Genomic DNA, 20,955 nt, shown 5'->3' with positions numbered 1-20,955 from the left:
AATTGTTATTTGGCCTGTAAACAAAGTGTGGTGCTGCATCAACAAATTAATTCCAAATGTAAACCCAAACAAGTTTAAAATGTCAAAAACTGTTCAAATGTATGCATTATCTAATGTTTAAAAAGAAACAATAATTGAGAAAAGGAATAACCTAACCAATGATCTTAGCAACAACAATAATAGTGTAACGTGTCGATGCTGAGCTCCTGTTCAATCTCCACCTCTGCAATGAGCTGCTACCCACATGGGAAGATGCTTCAGTAACTACAAAATTAACAGAATGTGGAATAAGAGATGGGCTTCAGTGTATTGCAAGAAAATCATTACATTGAAGGTTCTGTGACAACACCGCCAAGACTAAAGCCATTTATGGATTTTGCACTTATGAAAGATACAAATAAGTGCTGATGTATTAACAAAAGAACATTTTAATAGTTTATAGGGCAGAAGAATAAGGCATGTGTCCTGGTGCCGGAACAGAAAACTTTTTTGTACCCATCCATTATAATGTACTGTAGTTACAATTTTCACAAATTATAAAATCACAAATGAATTTACTATGTTTTTAATTTCAACGTTGTCTTCTGTTAACCACATGTTTTCAGTCAAATATGAACCATTCCAGTAATATCAGTCCTTCTTGGATTAATATTTCACTCACAGCATGTTCTACCTTGTAACATGACACTATAAATTAATCAAGAATTCTTTCCAGTGTTAGACTAATTTGAAGACAAATGTAGCTAGAGTAAAAAGGGGTGACTTCTCACAGTGATTTGTTCCTTAGTGCTGGATTAAGATACTACTGTTGCAAAATCCTATTACTATTATGACATGCTTTTCAAGGTATTATAGGTTATAGGTATTATAGGTTCTTTGAAAACCAATAGTGACAGTAGTATGAACAGGAAAACATTTTAAAGAGTATCTGACAGGTGGAGTCCTAAAGAGACGATGTTTAGCAATATAATTAGCATGGTTTTACTTAAATTACTATCTAAATTGATTTCAGTTAAGGGTGCCCATGACCTTTCAGTTAGGCATTGTTGTGTTTTTTGTTTGTTTTTTAAGATTTTTCATTCAGCTGTTTTAGCCAGTTTAGCAGCATTTGTTAATTTTAACTGTACACACAACTCACATTCAAATTAATATCGGTCTACAAGAGACAAAACACTCCAGTCTACAAGCACCCCAGACAAATCCAAAACAAAAAGGGCTTACAGATATGTAATGGTCCGTATGAAAGGAAAATGCAGATTGCCACAAAGGTAATCTTTTATTCTTTAGATAAGGTTACCTTTGATGTATTTAGGACAAAGAACAGCCAGGCCTGTGCAGAAACAAAACAAAAAAAACAAACTTAGTTTCCAAAATATGTTATGGCAGAAGATAAAAGGGTTGTTGTTTGTTCCCTTTTTTTAATATGAAAGCTTTGTATTCTATTACTTTAAACACTGTAATGTTGTTGAGAAAATTAAGGATTAATTTGGTACAATTCAACTGGGGGGGGTGGATCAGAATATGTGACTTGCAAATAAGTACCATGTATCATCTTGTTTTAGTGTGACACATTATTTGTCCTTTTCCTTTTTAGGTGCCACAATCACTTCCACTAAGACTGTAATGTATGATGTGTTGTAAAGAAAAGCCTTGTGACATCTGTCCATTGAAACTGTGCTGTCTTCTCAGGCTAACAGGATTTGGAATCCCAATGAATGTAAATGGCTAAGAGACCACTTGTCATATAATAACACATACCTTTACTACTCAAACGGTTTAATACAGAAACAAAAAGGCAATTTCATGGTAGAAGAACACATTTATCATATTTACTTTGCCAATATCAACAGCTAATCAACTATTTTGAATTGTATTTCTCATATTTGTTGGGTTTTGTATTCAGAGTTTGCTTTGCACAACTACCATCCAGGTCATTAGTACCTGAGATCTATAATAGGGACTTATGAATGTTGAACTGCAAGACACACCTGAGCTGAAACCAGTAGAAAAACAAAGCATAGTACATTTACAGGCCTTTTCTTGGTGGTCAATTCACTGGTTTCCATATCACAAAACCACAATCATGAATTGACACAAATATAAATCTTCGCATTTACCATTAAAATAATGGTCGAAATTTGTCATTAAAATAATCATACAAATCCATACGAATTCCAATACAGTTTCATAGGTTTGCATAGTAGCACATTATTCATGTTTTGCTGTTATTGTATAATGTTTTGTGTTGTCCTGATATATATAACTTTTTTTTTATATAACTGATATATATAACTTTTTTTTTTTGAACAATGAATTGACACTTTTTTACACAGAGAATTGTGAGGGTCTGGAATCAACTCCCCAGTAATGTTGTTGAAGCTGACACCCTGGGATCCTTCAAGAAGCTGCTTGATGAGATTTTGGGATCAATAAGCTACTAACAACCAAACGAGCAAGATGGGCCGAATGGCCTCCTCTCGTTTGTAAACTTTCTTATGTTCTTATGTTCTTATGAGTGGAACTCCACAGGAACAGCAGCTAATGCACTGGAATTCATAGGGATGTATGGCCATTATTTTGAAGTGCGCCCAAAACAGAAACTTGACTTTTATGTGTTATCTTTGTATCCCCATGATTTGTTATCTTTATATGTCACTACTAATACTATAAGTCGTTATGGTAGGCGACCATGAGCCCACATAGCTTTGCACCTAGATAGAAAGTATAGCTAGTTGTATGAATGGCCTAATTAAGGCAGTTGCCTAAAATTTTGTCAATTGTTTGCTTTTAATACAGAAATATTGGACTCCATGTCTGTGCTGACTTTAGATTGCAGTTCTTACTAGCAACATGTTGTAGCATTGTGGGCTGCAGGTGTGGATCACAGGAAACATATGCCAAAAAAACATATTTGGTGTGAATGATGAATGGACAATTGAACTGAATTGAATTTGAGCCTTTGTAAAATAGAATCACACATAGTGTAGATAGGTGGGTGAACAATACATTATTCAAAGGCAAGGTTTGAGTTGCCAGTACAAAATTATCTACAAAACATGTGTGTATCCCAACATGGTAAATTCAACTAGATTAACGGATTCATCTGAATCCGTTAATCCGGTAGTAACATGGTATATATGAACTTGTGTATTGTTTTAATAATCCATGTTCTGTGTTTTATTAGAATGCAATGTCTGTTTCCAATAATCTTTCTAAATTAATATAATCAACCATTTGCATTTTCCATTCTCTTGTTGTTATTGTTTTGTTTCAAGCAATCACGGCCACCCAAACTCAAACTGAATTAGACTCAATCTGCATCTTGAAACGTGCTTGACAAATTTCTGATATAAATTCAAAAATATAAGATACCATGACTTTTTGGGCCCAACTATGATGAAGAGGTGAATCTCTAACACTAGGGCTAAAAGACTTTGACCCAGAAGAAAAAGTGAGCAAACTGCCTTTGCAGTATAATGCAATTTTGGTGACACGTTTTGTTTTGTATTTTTCCCTCAGCGCTAGTAACTATAATTGCAAAATCACTCGAATTGAAGTCCTAAATTCACTGCGACACTGTAGGATCATAAAACAGTGGCCGCCATTTTATATGTATTTCTTTACAGCTCTGTTGTTATTTTAATGTGTGTGTTTGCAGAAGTGTCATGTGGTCACATGCCTGCACATATGTAATAGGTATAAGAAATTCATTCCCTTAAAACTGAACTATCCTATTGATGGCTGTAGGGGGACTGTTTCCTAGGTGACCCCGCCAGGTGATATAGATCACATTCAAATGATTATAGCATTCATTGGCCTCCGCAACAAGAGAAAGAGACCTGCTGTCTGTGTTGTTGTCTGTGCTGCTGCTGAAGAATCTTGGAGTTTTACTAACTACCTGTGTACATGGATGACAGTTTGCACAAACGTCTTGTAATGCTGGGATGCTGAAAGGAGTTTGAACAATGTATCATGGCTAGCGTCTGTCACTCTTTCTGTGATATTTGCTTTATAATAACGTGTCTAATTTGGCTATTTTGCACATTATTCTCTAAATTGGATTTTCTAATGGTCGTGGTGATCCATTGCAGCCAATTACTAGACTAGATTTACTTAGCAATTATCTGGAGCCCTGCAACTCTGTTCATTGGGATACTTTATTGAACCTGGTAAATAACTCTTTAACAGCACTGTTTTCAAGGACTTAAATGGTATTTAAGTCCTATAAGTTATTTACCCTCATTCGGAATAATTTTCACAACTCTGTATAAAAAATTCCAATGCATATTCCTGTAAATCGCAAAAATGTGTCCAAGTCGGACCGGACAAGGCCTTAATTTTGAATTGCGTCTAACTAAAACACTAACAACATGCAGTACACTTATTAATATTACAAATTAGATCATTTTCAAAGGTATCCCATGCATGTGGCGCTAAAAAAAAACTATGCTTGGATATATATAGTTGGGTCATAACAAAGTTGATGTTCTTATATATAAAACAGAATCGACAGATAAAAAGTTTAAATTGTGTAAATTACACAAACAAACCAAACAACATCTATGAATCTCCATACTGTCAACAGAAATTAAGAACATAATTCAGACTTTAAACATAGAAAAATTCAGCGTCCAGGTGGGCCTACCAACAGAATTTCCTATTGCAGTATTAGACATATTGACGCCAGAACACACAAATCTGTAATAAAATCATAACAGATGGATACAACACCAAAAGCAATAATAACATACTGCATGTCCTATCCAGTCCTTCTGCAGTTGGAGTACTATTGGGGATGATGTCATCAGTGTTTGGATTACTGCATGGAAACAGATAAGGATGTCCCGACCTGCATTTACTTGTTTGTATTATCACTACATCCTTTGCAAAGTAATATAATAAAAAAAATAATAACTGCGCAAAAAATGACAGGTAAAAAAGATTTCCACAAAACCCCATTCCGCTGATAAACAAAATCTTCAGAAACTCAGGGCTGTCTTTTTAGATCTTTGTCCTGCAATTATCATTATTTCCCATGGGGCAATACATTCCAAAGGGATCTGCCAAGGTAAGCTAAGGTGTTATTGCCAGCATTTGAGCAGCATTTGGGTACTTTCAACAATACTTTGGCAGGACTTCATAGAGAGTGGGTGGACTGGACAAGTTAGTAACAGGATGGAGATCGGGTGTGGTACAACCGAATAAACATGCACCAACCTTCAGCTCTGCATGCAATTCAAGTCTGCTTAATAACTAGGTCAACGGCTTACATTATATTTATTTATTTATTGCATTTGTATACAACTTTTTATACGAAAGTATTGCAAAGCACTGTAAAGTACATAGCAGAAAAAGTGATGTGAATCAATCACATGTCAGACGAAGACTATTGCCCAGTAGTGTAAGGATGTCAGGGCAATAGTTCAATATATTTTTGCTCCTATTATGAGGTTTTAACCAATCACAGGCCAGAATTTCTAAGCACTGACTCATATATAATAATAAACATATAGGTACTGCCCTGTTTATACCTGATATCGTTGTGTGAAGTATATATATATACACACAGCTCTGGAAAAAATTAAGAGACCACTGCAAAATTATCAGTTTCTCTGGTTTTACTATTTAGATGTATGTGTTTGGGTAAAATGAACATTTTTGTTTTATTCTATAAACTACTGACAACATTTCTCCCAAATTCCAAATAAAAATATTGTCATTTAGAGCATTTATTTGCAGAAAATGACAACTGGTCAAAATAACAAAAAAGATGCAATGTTGTCAGACCTCGAATAATGCAAAGAAAATAAGTTCATATTCATTTTTAAAAAACACAATACTAATGTTTTAACTTAGGAAGAGTTCAGAAATCAATATTTGGTGGAATAACCCTGATTTTCAAGCACAGCTTTCATGCGTCTTGGCATGCTCTCCACCAGTCTTTCACATTGATGTTGGGTGACTTTATGCCACTCCTGGCGCAAAAATTCAAGCAGCTCGGCTTTGTTTGATGGCTTGTGACCATCCGTCTTCCTCTTGATCACATTCCAGAGGTTTTCAATGGGGTTCAGGACTGGAGATTGGGCTGGTCATGACAGGGTCTTGATCTGGTGGTCCTCCATCCACACCTTGATTGACCTGGCTGTGTGGCATGGAGCCTTGTCCTGCTAGAAAAAACAATCCTCAGAGTTGGGGAACATTGTCAGAGCAGAAGGAAGCAAGTTTTCTTCCAGGACAACCTTGTACTTGGCTTGATTCATGCGTCCTTCACAAAGACAAATCTGCCCGATTCCAGCCTTGCTGAAGCACCCCCAGATCATCACCGATCCTCCACCACATTTCACAGTGGGTGCGAGACACTGTGGCTTGTAGACCTCTCCAGGTCTCTGTCTAACCATTAGATGACCAGGTGTTGGGCAAAGCTGAAAATTGGACTCATCAGAGAAGATGACCTTACTCCAGTCCTCTACGGTCCAATCCTTATAGTCTTTTGCAAACCTCAGCCTGGCTCTTCTTTGCTTCTCATTGATGAAGGGCTTTTTTCTAGCTTTGCACGACTTCAGACTTGCACCTAAGAGCCTGTTTCGAACCGTCCTCGCCGTGCACTTCACCCCAGCTGCCATTTGCTGACTTTTTGTAGGTCACTTGATGTCATCCTACGGTTGCTGAGTGACATTCGAATGAGTTGGCGGTCATCCGGGTCAGTGGAGAGTCATTTTCGCCCTCTGCCGGTCTGTAGCTTTGTTATCCACAATGTGTGCTGCTTGACCTTGTTCTTATAAACCGCCGTCTTTGAAATTTTAAGGATGGAAGCAACCTGGCATTCACTGGATCCCTCTGCCAGTAAAGCCAGAATTGAACCCTTCTTTTCCTCACTCAAAACTTTCCTTTTCAACTCTTTGGGTAAGGTCAATAGTTATTTTTTTATTCCAATTACTTTTGAGGTACTACTAGCACTGTTTTGCCATCCAGCTGGTCCTATTGCAAGAGGATAGTGATGACCACAAGAGTGGTTTTTATACTTTTCCTCGTTAAATAAGATTTGGTTCAGGTGATCCCCTAATCAGTACCCCATTCAGTAGAATGAGGTGTGCCTGTGTTGGAATTCAACAGACACTGGAATGGAATGGCTGCCATACATGTAGAGAGGCTGATTTAAGAAAAATTTGCAGTGGTCTCTTAATTTTTTCCAGAGCTGTATTTGTGTGTGTGTGTGTGTATATATATATATATTAGTGGCAGAGTAGGGGGTGGAGGAGAATATATGTAGTCCAGGAGGGTACTACATTCCCCAGAATACCACGGGAGTGAGTCAGGAAGTGGTTCACCTGACTTTAATTGTAATGAGGGACATCTATAGTTAAACATATAGTTCATGTGCCTGGGTTTGTATTTTAAAAGGGCAAAAATGAGCCTCAGCCTCAAGGAGCCTCAGTTCAAGGCAGTATTAATATATATATATATATATATATATAATTATATATTATATATATATATATATACATACATACACACACACACACACACACACACACACACACACACACACATACACACAGAGTACTGTGAAAATATATTTGCCCTGTCTGATTTTCTGCATTTTTACATATTTTTGACAGTGGATGTTATCAGATCTTCAACCAAAATCTAATATTAGATAAAAGGGAAACTGAGTGAACAAATAACACGAAATTTTGATACTCATTTCATTAATTTATCAAAGAAAGTTATGCAACACCCAATGCCCCGTGTGAAAAAGTAATCATCCCCTTAGACTCAATAACTGGTTACGCCACCATTAGCAGCAATAACTGCAACCAAACATTTCCTGTAGTTATTGATCAGCTCTCACAGCACCATGGAAGAATTTTGGCCCACTCATTCATGCAGAACTGCTTCAACTCAGTGACATTTGTGGGTTGTCGAGCATAAACAGGTCGTTTCAGGTTCTGCCCCAACATCTTAACGGGGTTTAGGTCTGGACTTTGGTTAGGCCATACCAGAACTTTACATTTCTTGTTCTTCAACCATTCTGAAGTAGACTTGCTTGTGTGTTTTGGATCATTGTCTTCCTGCATGACCCAACTGCGCTTCAGCTTCAGCTAATGGAGGATGGCCTGACATTCTCCTGTAGAATTCTCTTCTACAGAGCAGAATTAATGGTTCTTACTTTTTGCCAATGCAGTGCCCATTTGGCCAAAAAGTTCCACTTTTGACTCATCTGTCCATAGAACATTGTTCCAGAACTCTTGAGGATCATCCAGGTGCTTTTTTGTGTGAGATGAGATAAAGAGGAAAATGATCAAAATAAACCAAATACTACACTAATTGTAATCATTTATTTTCATTTTCGACTCCCAGTTCCCGTTCCCTCATCTTTATGATTTATTTTGTGGTAAATTTAATAATTGTAAATAACAAACAGCTTGAGGCTTTATCTACCCACGATTGCAGTTTTAATTCTGTCCCAGGAGAAGCTGAAAATGCTACAACATATACGTTAACTTAATTGAAAACATTCTAGTGGACAGCATTTACTGGTAGGTTCTAAATGTAAACATAAAGCGTTCTTTTTCCAAGCAATGCACAAACTGCCTCTGCCGTTTTCATTCAGTATGTTGTGTAAGGGTTATATTTCACCATGTTTACTGAGCATTAACTGTGAATGCATTGGAAACATGTAGTGTACTGTATAGAAAGTTCAAAACCAGAAGTGTAATTTTTAACTGAAGGAATTACATCCACTTTTGTAGCAATTACATTTGCTAGATTGCATATACATGTAAGAATAAAAAAAGCTGAAAAATGGAGCCCTTTAGAGATATTTTTACTGAAGAAATCCCCCAATGTTACACCTACAAGGAAATGACATAAAAAGTCAAATTGTGACTCACATGAAAATACATTAATTTGTTTGTAAATGATGTGTCTATTTAGATTTGTGTCTATACCAAAATGTAGGCCAATAGGTCACAGCTTTTAGAATAAGAGGGACAAGATATCCAGCCAGGAAAATTACAAAGTTTTTCTTTTAAAAACAAAGCCCAGAATTCAGAGAAAACTGCAAAATATTTTACACCCGATTCGTCACCTAGGATTTAAGCCAACAATCTTTGGGCAAGTTTAGTCAGTTTCCATTCCACCTCTTTGAGCCAAGCCACTTTGTAAGCATTATTCATTGCATATAGAGCATTTAGTCTTTTTTAATTTTTTATCTCTAGTCCAAATGTTTGAAAAGTATATTAGTATAAGGCAATGAGAATTTTGGAAAAGAGCCTTTATCAGAGAGTTAAATGTGTATTACCTGAAAATGCTTTGCCTACGCGAACTGTCTGATTTTATTGCAATACCAGCCTCTGAACTTTTAGTACTATATTTTGCAAGTTTAACTGCAGTGTTTTTATGTACTTTCCATGTAAGGTAAACAATTTAACAAATGATTACAGCTCCCAAAGAAAATTACTGCAGCTAAAACAAACGTGATAATAGGAATTAATGGGATCCAGCTTTAGTTCTACTGGTCAGGACTGATGGGAATACAAGATAGAACTTAGCCTCAAAGTACAAGGTATTGTTTCAAGATGTATGCATATTTTGCACTGCAGTCTTCTCATATCATTTGAAATTTCTCTGAACTGACTTTGCTTTGGTAATATGGTAATCCTCTTTGCATTTTTGAACTGATAGCTTTTTGCTCCCTCCCAAATTCATGATCTCTGTAACATTTCAACTGTGGTTATTCTGCAGTTACATTTTGTGTTTTTAATTATTATAGTTTAGAAACGCACATTCCTAAAATTGACATTTGCAGTTTATTGAACCATATAAAGGACCAATTACTTTTTTTTTTTTTTTTTTTAATTATGCACCTACAGGCTTTGGTATCTTTAGTCACCTATAAAGTGCTATACAAATTGTTTTTGGTTTAAAGTTGCTACAGAAATTGTTTTTGTGGGATCAGTTTTCAAATTACCAGTGCACACAATCGGTTTGTTTTCTAAATGGAATATAAATCTGATATTTCAAAACTAGTATCAATCTTTCGTGCAGCATTTTGAGATCTACATTTCTGGGACTGTTTATGTTTAACATTTCACTAAAGTGCTGCAGACTTTACACTGGAGCAAGCACTTAGTTATTCTGAACCATTATTAGCATTTTAAAAAAAGGATTTTGGGACTCAAGTCTGTAGAATTTCTATTTCCTTTCACTTCTTTTAATAGCTGTCCAATATCCAGCAAGAAAAAAAACATAACAAAAAAAAAAAAAAAAACACAAAAGCTAGCTTTGCTGTGTGGTACCGGTACTGTAGCAACAACACGCTAGAGGGAGGATTTCCTGGGGAGAAGGATAACTAAGACTGCATTTCTAGAACGTCTAACGTTTTAGCTTAGCAACAGCATTGTCTTTAAGAAAATAATTCTACTGGAGATCTCTTCATGAATAATACATAGGAACACAAGGTACTAGAAACATCCTATCATTATATATGGATGCTGAGTTACATAACAAGTGACAAAGGGATTCTGTAATGAGATTGAATACCTGCCATTTTGGCAAGAGATCAAAAGGCCCACCAATTTGCTTTATAGAAGAAAACTTGCTTAGGCTCCATATTTACAAATACATTCTATTTAACAATAATTTTGATCAGATGTTATTCAAATTTTTTAATGCCAAAAAGTTTGATGCTTTTCCATTACCTCAGTTTGGATGGTTAAAAGGTCAGTATTCATTACATTATATTGCATGTAAAAGCATTAAAACACAAAGCAGTTTATTAAAAGTGTGTTTTTTTTTTTGTTTTTTTTTGCAGTACATGTTATTACATGTCAAATGTTTATGTCTCTGGGTCCCTGAGTGGCTCACCTGGTAAACGCGAGTCATACAGTCAGGGGAGCATAGGTGAGCGTCCTGGCTGTGCGAAGTCACCTGTCTTCGCTGGGGATTCTAAAGGGATCGTCACATCGGCTCTGACACTCCTGTGGGTTAGGGAGACAAAACCGTCAGGGCCTGCTTCTCTTCATCGCGTTGCAGAGAACTCTGCTGGTCAGTTGCCCCATGAGCTCAGGCAGACACCTACAGGGCTGGCCTTTGTCCTCCAGAGCAGTAGTTTGCCGACTTCCACTCTCAAGTTCCTGGGTGTAAAAGAGGAAACTAGCTTGGTCGTTGGATTGGAGGACACCCGCTGAACCTTCAGTTCTCCTGTGGGAATTGCTGAGGTGAGGGAAAAAATTGATTGGACAAATTGGGGAAAAAAACAGTGAAAAATAATTGGGCAAGCTAAATTTATTTACAAAAAAATATATATTGTCTCTTGGTATTTTTCAAAGGGCAATGATTTATTTGATTTGTGGTTGCTTGGAATCATTTGAGAGTTGTTGTGTAAGTAACATTTACTTAAGTACAGTAAATAAGTAACACTTATTTAAATATATTTTCTTATTGTTGATTGTTGTTTTCTTTTGCTTTTTGGGACCCAAGTGCAAAGGCAAACTTTCTGTTATAAATGTTGCTACAACTGTTTAAATAGCATACCAGTAATTTTTCTTTTCATTGTTAACAAGAAGTGCTCTGGCTTTTCTGTTCCATACCACATCATGGATCGTTATTGCTGTGTTACCTGTTTGACGGTTTGGGCAATAATTCTTACACTTCCAGTGCACTAAAGCAGACATTTTGAAAAGAGCTTTGAAACAGACTTTAACGTTATACATGTAAAAAGTTGACAATGAAAAGAAAAATTACATCTACATTATTTAAACAGTTGTGGCAATACGTGGGGATGTATAACGCTATCTTTTTTTGATTCCCGCTACTTAGTCATTAAGTGTCTCCAGCTACAATGTAATTGTATATGTGAACATAGTAATTCCATTGTATAAATACTGTATAATTACAAAAGATGCACTGTTACTACACAACCATCCTGTTATTACATGGTACTTAGAGTGTAGTTAGAGACATAAAGTGTTACCCAGAACATTAACAGCTTTTTCCTGTAACTAAGTTGTTTCTTGCTAGTTCTAAAAGTGTACTGTGTTGTACTGTGGTGAAAGCATGAACTTCAACTCTGCCCAATCCAAAACAAATTAGAAATAAATTATCCGTAGAAAACATGTATCCCCCTTCTCCAAAAATGAAGCATTGGTGAGCATAATGAGTCATTCTGAAACAGTCAATATGAGGTGTGACCAGGAATGGACTAGTCACTTTGTATGCTTTGGAGCTTTAAAAAGCTGGTGGAAAAGTGAACTTTTATGGTGGCCAACATTTTCAAACAGGAACAATATGAGTTTATTTTGCACACATACTGCTTTTGTATGCTTTGTTTTCATGTAATGGATGTTTTTTTATTAACTTTAAATTCTGGGAGGGCAAACTATAAACAATCGATCTGCCAGGGAACTAACTACATACAATTCCAATGAACTACATTCGGTGCATAAAATGCCAGGGAACTATTTACTTGAAATGTTAGGGAACTATTACTGTGTGCATAAAATGCCAGTGAGTGAAGCATATACATAAAATGTCAGGGAACTATACAGGCGTTGCCAACATAAAGTGCCAAGAAGTAGAACTATATTATTCAAATGCCAGGGAAGATAACTATATAAAAATTCCAAGGAAGTGAACACATTTCTTTGCTTTTGTCAGTTTTTGTCATATTTGCTTTTGATTTAACTCCAACAATGCTAGGTAAGCAACACAAAATCTGATTCCTAAAAAACAAAACCCATTAAATTCAGTAGATTTTACCAGATGGGACTCAAGTCTCAGCTTCACTCTCCCTCCCTCCTCCCCCCATAACCTAGCTGCTATCTCCAAATGCATAAAACAAAACATATGTTTTGAAGATCCGTCCAAGCTGATCAATCGTACTGTTGCCCAGAATGAGTTGCCATGCATCAGGGAAAAAATAGGGCTGTGTTTTTCTCAAGTATTTCAATATATTGTTTAAATGTTCCTAAATATATATGATTTTGTTTTTTAAGTCCACCTTTTAAGGACATTCTATTTTATTACCATCAGTGAATTATCAAACAAAATAAAAACATAAATACAAGTAAAAATAACAAGAGACACATGAAATGTCCCTTTCTTGTACTGGACAGAGTGACCTTTAGCAGGTTATCTGTGCTTATCAATGGCCTGTAGTGGTGCAGCAATCCGGCAACACAAATACATTTTTAAAAGCTGTCCTGTTATTTTGAATCCCGTCTGGGCCGTTGGGCTGCACAGAAACCTCAACACTATTAGTCCCTTGTTGTTAAGCTACTATCTGAAGTTTGGGGGGGGTTGCTTTTAAAGTTTTTTAGTTTCTTTACAGTTGGCAATAGCCTTCTCTTCGAAACTGCAGACAAAGCAGAATGAATTCAGAATGTTCATTCCTGCTGTTAACCTAAGTGAGTGTTACTATGGAAACAAGAAAAATGAGTTGGTTCCACAAATTTAAAAGGATTGGTTCTGTCAGATCAAAAGGGGCGGTGCAGATTCTTCCAGTTTTGAAGCAGACTTTATTATAGAGCTGAAGTTCTGTTGTCTGTGCAGTAAATGCTTAGTCATCCACATGACGAATTTACAGTAAAATCTACACGCCATATTAAAACTGAAGGTCGTGGCATGCTACTTGTTGGAAACAAGTTGTTACATTTCTCCTAAGTAAATCATTGGAAACTAAATGAAGTAAGCACAGTGCTACCCCGTTATAACAAGACCTGTTATAGTGCGGAATCGGTTATAACACAATAAGGTCATGGCTCCTGTGACAGCCTGACGAGTGGTGACGTCAGGCCAGATGCAGGAACAGAAAACAAACAAAGTACTGCAGTTTTAAAGATGCGTGGTGCGCCGTTTATTAAACAACAAAAATAAATAAAATATTTAAACAAAAAAACACTTGCTCACAGAGCACAAAAGAAAAGGTTGAAACAAAACAAATCACGAACACAAATACTTAAGGTCCGGCTGTGCAGTAGCCTTCATGGTTCCTTTGTTATTTTTAAAGATCGCTCACTCTCGTTCCACCTCTGAACACCCTACCCAACTGAGAGCACTGCAGGTTTATATACCGTGGCCGAGCGGTTTAACTAGTTAGTACATATTTTATTACCCCTCGGCCACAGTCTGCACGACTTTATTAATTATGTGTGACTGCCGGCTAGTTTAACAATGCACTAGCCGACAGCCACACATTACCACAAGGTTTTCTATTCAACAAAACAACAAAACAATAATAAATAATAAATAAACAAACACAAAATAACACAGGAGCGGAGGGGGAGACCCGTTCTAAAATTAAATATTTTCTACTGCCCTGCTACAGCTCCCATTTCCCATAATGCCATTTGACTCACAAACGTTGGGTGAACATTCCAGATATACAGTACGAAGCATGGCAGATAGCAAACAATGAAAATATTTTTTCTGTTAAAACTTAACTCAAATCGGTGGGCAGAGTAGGTGAAACTCAAGCAGCAGTTTCAAAAGATATACATTTTGCAGAATCTACATTGCATGGATGGCTAAAAGATGAAGAAAAACTAAGAGGTTTTCTTGATAAGATTGACTCCAAAGAGGGCTGATTTAGGAAAAAAAAAATGCTGCACTAAAATGAGACAAGCTGCTGTGTGAATGCGCTGCTGTGAGGGTGCAAGTAGGGTGACCAGATAGCAAGAGTGAAAAATCGGGAGACGTTGGTGCGGGGAGGAAAGAAATCTTGTTTAAATTAACTACTGCACAACGCAAGCGACGGAAACTACGTACCTGTCTTCTGTAGATAGGCTTTTTTTAATTCCTTCTTCTTCCTGTGTGCATTGAACTTAGGGAAAAACAAAAATGTAGATAAATATAATTTTAAAAAAATACTCATAAGCGGTTAACTTTCTTGTTTACTGTTCAGATGACAGCGATGTTTTAATCAGCCGATCAGTCTGCGTTGGTTTTTCTGTGACCTGCTGTACTGGTAGCAGGTGGGACAGGCAGTGCTGCATTGTTTTGAATTAGGTTTGCTAAAATCTAGTTTTATTTTTAAAATACCAAAAATGGACAACAAAGCAAAACAAGCAAAGTATATTTTGGCTGAGGATCGTTACAAGACATTTCCCAAAGAAACTGCATGCAGATGGAGGTAATTGTATTGCACATCTTGTGACTTAAAAGAAAATACGATCGATCGCTATTTAGCTTCAGAATCACACATTAAACAAAAGACTACTACAGAGGCTGCTAAACAGAAACAGCAACACACTGGAAAGTCAGTGCGGTCAAAAAAGTATTCCTGTGTTGGTTGTACCCAAGTTAAATCAGCACTACACGTACAATCAAGCACAAGCTCCTCGGTTCAAACAACCTGCTGTTTACCTTTTAAACGCAGTTAAAATTTTAGACCCAAATAGGCACATTTTCTAGACTCAGTATAGATAAAATAAATTCCTGGATGGGACAAATAACATGACAACAAACGTGCTGCACATTTGCACTTTATTAAAGAACCTTGGTGTAACCGAGTTTTGGGACTGTTTCTAATTGGCAAAGCGATTGCCTTACACTTACTTCCAACCAATTCAGTGGATGCAGACGTGCAGTCTCAATGTATGGGCAAATGCACACCAGACAGAATGTTGGCAAAAAATGTTGGGCGATGTTGCATGCTTGTCTTCTAACAAATTACAGCGCTCTGTTTCATTAAGGAAGCAAGTACCACAATTTTTAGGCTTTTATAGTGTTATGAAGTATTATCTAGGTGTATTTAATGTTTAAACAAGTACGCGAAATGTCTGTGAAATCCTAACTATAACCCTAATCCTAACTGGCTGACTTGACCATGCGCATAACATCCTTTTTGCCAATGACTTAACTGTAGAACTCCTTGCAGCACATGCTGAAATTCATTTTTTACTTTTGAGCTTCGATTACTAGCACAAGCTTCAATTCACAGTCACAATAAATAATAATAATAATAATAATAATAATAATAATAATAATAATAATAATAATAATAATAATAATAATAACAGTGTCCCACCGGCGTGATGCTTCACATCCAACTCGCCACCTTGTGATGCTGCGTTCTTTTTTTTACACAATTTACACAAGGATTGAATCCAGTTTATTTTTTCTCACTGCGTTCGATTCGTGCACTTTATGTCTTGCTTTTTAGTGACAGGCTTGTCAACACCATCCCCCTGACACTTAGTCAGTAAAACCAGACGCACCAAGTAAAACACATGACGCACACTGCATCATGTGGTTGCAAGTTAATGTGATTGGATAGCCTCATAGATGCAATGCAAACAACACGCCCTAAACCAGTAGAGTATGCTGTTGCACTGCGAGACACTACAGCTGCTACATATGCGAAATTTCCTAACGCCTGGGTTTTCAACGTTTACTCTAAAAATCGGGACAAATGGCATCCCAACAGTACCTCAATCTGGACGCGGGACGTCAGGTCACCCTAGGTGCAAGACTGTTGTTTTTGCTGTGGTCCAGACTAACGGGACAGGAATAATCGTCCCAATAAATCATGGTTTTGTGTATCTGCAAATTGTGTGTGTCTCCGTCCTTCATTTTCCACTCTATGATACAATATAAATTTGGCCTGTGGGCATTGTAAATTATTTCGGGAACAAAAATGACAATATACGTTATAAGGCGAAACACAAATGACGCAGTCTGCTAATTATGAACCCAACAACTGTTTTGAGGATCTCATCAGATTTCTACTGTACAATCCAAAACACACTATTAATCTAAAACAGGCCAAACAATGTGTTGGATTTCGTAGCATACCAAAAGATTCTGGCCAATCATTTGAAACCCTCCGCTACAAAACTTGGTTTAAAGGGCAAATGGACATTCTAACACAACAACGATCCAAAGCAAACATCAAAATCTACTTCAGAATGGCTGAAGAAGAATAAAACCAAGATTCTGGAATGGCCTAGTCAAAGTCCCGATCTAAACTTAATTGAGAATCTTTGAGGCTATGCACAAGAGAAGTCCTCAGAATTTGAATGAACTAGAACAATTTTGCGTCAAATCACTAAAGAATCGTGCCAAAAGCTTATTGACAAATACCCAAATAGTTTAAAAGAGGTTATTACTGCTAAAGGTGCCTCAACTAGCTATTAATTCCAATTAATTCCAAATTTCTAGAAATTATATAATTCCATTGGGATATGTAAACTTTTGACTACAACTGTGTGTGTATACACACACACACATACACACACACAAAATGTATTCCATTGGTATGTATATAAATTCTGTGCCGACATCTTTTGAAAACATGCCCTAACAGCCCCATAAGCATTGTGCATTTTAAGAAAGAAATATTTAACAACTTAACAATTTTAAGAAAGAAATATTTAACAACTTAACAACTGCTAATATAACCATAAAATACGTTTTAAAAAATAATCATAATCTACATTATTCCCAATTAAAATAAAAGGCTGAAATTGAGTCTCCCATCCCACAGCAGCTTCTTCTTCTGGTACTTCAGCCCGAGTCCCTTCTATTGTAATCCCAATTTAGCATCAGCAATTGCATCCAGTTCTCACTCAGCCTCCACCATTAGATGCCACTCTCTCCAAATATTCAAAAGCAAATAATAGAAGGTAAGGATATCAACTTAGTCTCTATTCTTATTACCACATCTGAGTTTTTGGACCACCGCATTGTGGACTGCAGGGACCTGTCAGTCATCCTCAAATCCCACGAACCACGCGTTCGAAAAAATTTAACCCTCAGAGTTTGTCCTCGCAGTCTATCCTCACCGCCACCAAGAACTGGATCAGTTTTTATTCTACATAGTAGAGGTCTCTGTTCGCTATGGTGGTACTTCAGCTAAAGCCACCTCCATTCTATCAGCCAGTAATCACATCGTGGACTGGTCCTCTCCTGATTTGGATCTTTTCAAGTGCATCTTCATCAGTCTGCGAGCCAATGCCTGCAGAGTCTGTGCATCTACAGCCCACTTTACCCCCCTCTGTCCAAAAGCAGCTTCAACCTCATTCAAATCAGGCGTACACTCCACCCCTCCACACCTCAGCTCAAGATTATCTGCTCCAAACCCTGTCCAAAATCTTCAATCCTCAATAGACATGGCCGCAGTATTAAGTTTTCTGGTTCTAAACAAATCTGTAATAGCTTCAATTTCTCAGTCTGTTACCTTCCTTCATGCAAATTCCTTCACACCTGCAGCTTCTGTGGCGATGCCCACTCAATATCCATCTGTATACCCTATCTCAAATGACAATCAAACATTCCATCAACATTCCAGCCTTATCAGAAGAGCTTCAACACTACCCAGACAAATAATTTACATCCTATCTTATCAATGGCCAACAATCTTCCAACATCTAGCAAAAATCTGCACTCTGCTCTAATCGAGCCTCAAATTGTCAAGCAGAAATAGACAAAGGTGTTATGGTCGGAACGTTTTCTGCTCCTCCGTTTCCTATTTATCGCATCAATCCCATAGGCATTGCTACCCATAAATACTCAGGCAAAAAGCGCCTCATCATCGATCTATCAGCCCCTCATGGAAGCCTTTCAAGCAGCATAAACTCTTTTCTTCCTCACAGTCAGTTCTCCTTGCATTATTTTAAGATATCAGACGCCATCAAATTCATAAAAATAACAGGCACCTGTTCAGAATTTGCTGGAACAATAAATATTATTTCTCCACTCCGCTCACCTTTGGCTTCCGTAGCAGCCCAAAAATATTTGAAATCTCTCAGAAGCACTTTGCTGGATCCATTCCTCCTCCACTTGATGGATGACTTCTTCCTCGAATCTTCCAGCACAAGCAATTAATCAACTGAAAACCCTGTTCGCCTCACTTGACGTCCCACTTTCTGAAGACAAGTTCCGGACCATTCTCTAGAATTCCTATGGGTAACGCTCGATACGATAAAATTCGAAGCCAGCCTCCCTCCTGCCAAGCTAGAACATAATAGTTCCCTCAACAGTTCATTTCAGATTTCCTTCTCCATCAAGAAATTAGACCTTATATCTCTCCTCGGCCATTTCAACTTTGCTTTACGCAGGGCAGAACATTCATCTCTTGTCTCTTTGCATTCTCCACTGCAGCCAAGAACCTAAACTCCCACATCAATATACCTGCCGAAGCTAGGAAAGAAACAAAAATGTGTGCCACATTAATCTCCCACTGGAATGGTCTCTCCTTGTTCTATGACGACTACATTTCAGCATCCCACGATCTTGTTCTCTTTATAGACGCTTCATTCATTAGATTTGGCAGCTTTCTCGGTTCCCAATGGTTCTCCAGCAAATGCCCCCCTGAAATCCAGAATCTATCCCCCCACCTTAAATCTTCATCTCTCCTTGAAATCTAACCTATCATTACAGCCGCACATTAAACATTATTTACCCAGAGCCAGGCCCTCAAGATAATAATATACTATCTCTCCTTAGACAACCGTGCACATTTTAAGGCTGTTGTTTTAGTTCGTAACAGGTCTTTACTGTTACATCGCGATACATCAGCTGGGTTCTTAATCGACCAAAGTAGATACTTGTTTGTTATTATTTATCATATTAACTCTAGCATGTCATTCAAATCAGAAATGTATAATAGGGACATATCTATCTGTTTGTGATCACACTACAAAAAAATTAAAACTTAACTAAAGTATACAGAATGGTCTCTACATTTTATTTTCTCAGTTACCTCTATCTTTTTAAATAAAATCTCTTTTCTATTTTTTTATTGCAATTTCCTGATGCCTTGATTATCACTGATGACCCTCTCGTCTCTTACAACAAGTGAAACAGTCAGCCATTGTGTCAGACTTGTTTTTTTGGGTTTTTTTTTTAAGTATATGTGTACATTTGTAAACATTACCATTCTAATTTAACAAAAGTTAAGAAGAGATCAAATACATTATTTTTTCATACCTCTAATAAGAAAATATTAACATTTTGGTACAAAGATTTTTTAGGTAGATGGGTAGGAAGATGATACATAGATGGAGAGAGGCTTTAGAATTAGAGTCTCTGAACTGCATTTTGTGGCATTACATGTTATTTCCCAACATCTTTTTTTGTTTATAGACCTTATATACAGAGTTTGATTTACAGTAGCTCTAATGCTTTAAGTTTGGCTGGCCTACTAATCTGATGAACGGGAGCATCAACACTGTTATTGTTAAGAGTGCTTGTTTTTATTCTCATAGACGTCGCATCCTAAAATATAAAGTATTGGTACACTTCGGTCATTCAATTCTGTCATTCAATTCATTCACCAAAGGAATTATATTTCACGCACCATTTATATAGGTTTCCTTTTGTTGTTGTTGTTATTTTTCATATGGTTCATCATTTTAAAAATTGTTTAACTGTCAGACAAAAATATTTACTAGATCTGGGATCCTGTACAAATGAACCCCCTCTTCTGCATTTCCTGTTTCTTATAAATTGCTCCTCTTTACCTTTTCCAAAACCACCACTACATCCATTCACTTAATCATTTTTTATTTAATTAAACTGCTCTATGTCCTCCTCCTAGTTGTCAGATGTTGGGTTTCTGAACGGATTTCCAATGGATTGATTTTCTGCTGTGGTTGGGAATAATGTGGTGTCTATAAGGTGTTAACAAAATATCCAGGTAATATGATAAGTGGAGCTATTAGTAATATATTGTTTTAACATTTTCTGCTTCTTATGTACTTGGTTTTTCTTCTGCTTCTGCAATGTAATTAATCTTTTATGATGTTTGGCATATTCCAGCTCTTTCCAGCCATTCAAATATCTCTTCTTATAGTCAAACAATAAGCAGTCTTTATCAGAAACAAACCAATGATGCCACCAAGTCTCAGAAGAAATGTACTACTTCAAAATCAGATTTTGTAATGAGGACTATAGATTGTCAGGAAAACACATGAGATAGAAAGGACAATATTTATTAAAGCTTAGATAACA

General features: G+C 36.8%; 1 long non-coding RNA gene across 1 annotated transcript in view; it reads right to left on the bottom strand.

Moving 5' to 3' along the window:
- The window catches only part of LOC121316167, a 72,925-nt gene extending 53,648 nt beyond the window's left edge, over positions 1 to 19,277 (bottom strand). The window contains exon 1 of the long non-coding RNA XR_005950361.1: positions 18,710 to 19,277. This is a non-coding gene — a long non-coding RNA (uncharacterized LOC121316167). The remainder of the gene's footprint in view (positions 1 to 18,709) is intronic.
- Positions 19,278 to 20,955: the final 1,678 nt, after the last annotated feature.

Source organism: Polyodon spathula, chromosome 5 (genome assembly GCF_017654505.1).
Source record: "Polyodon spathula isolate WHYD16114869_AA chromosome 5, ASM1765450v1, whole genome shotgun sequence".
Lineage (NCBI taxonomy): Eukaryota > Metazoa > Chordata > Actinopteri > Acipenseriformes > Polyodontidae > Polyodon > Polyodon spathula.
Note: the sequence above shows the minus strand (reverse complement) of the source record. Positions and strands in the feature narration are given on the sequence as shown.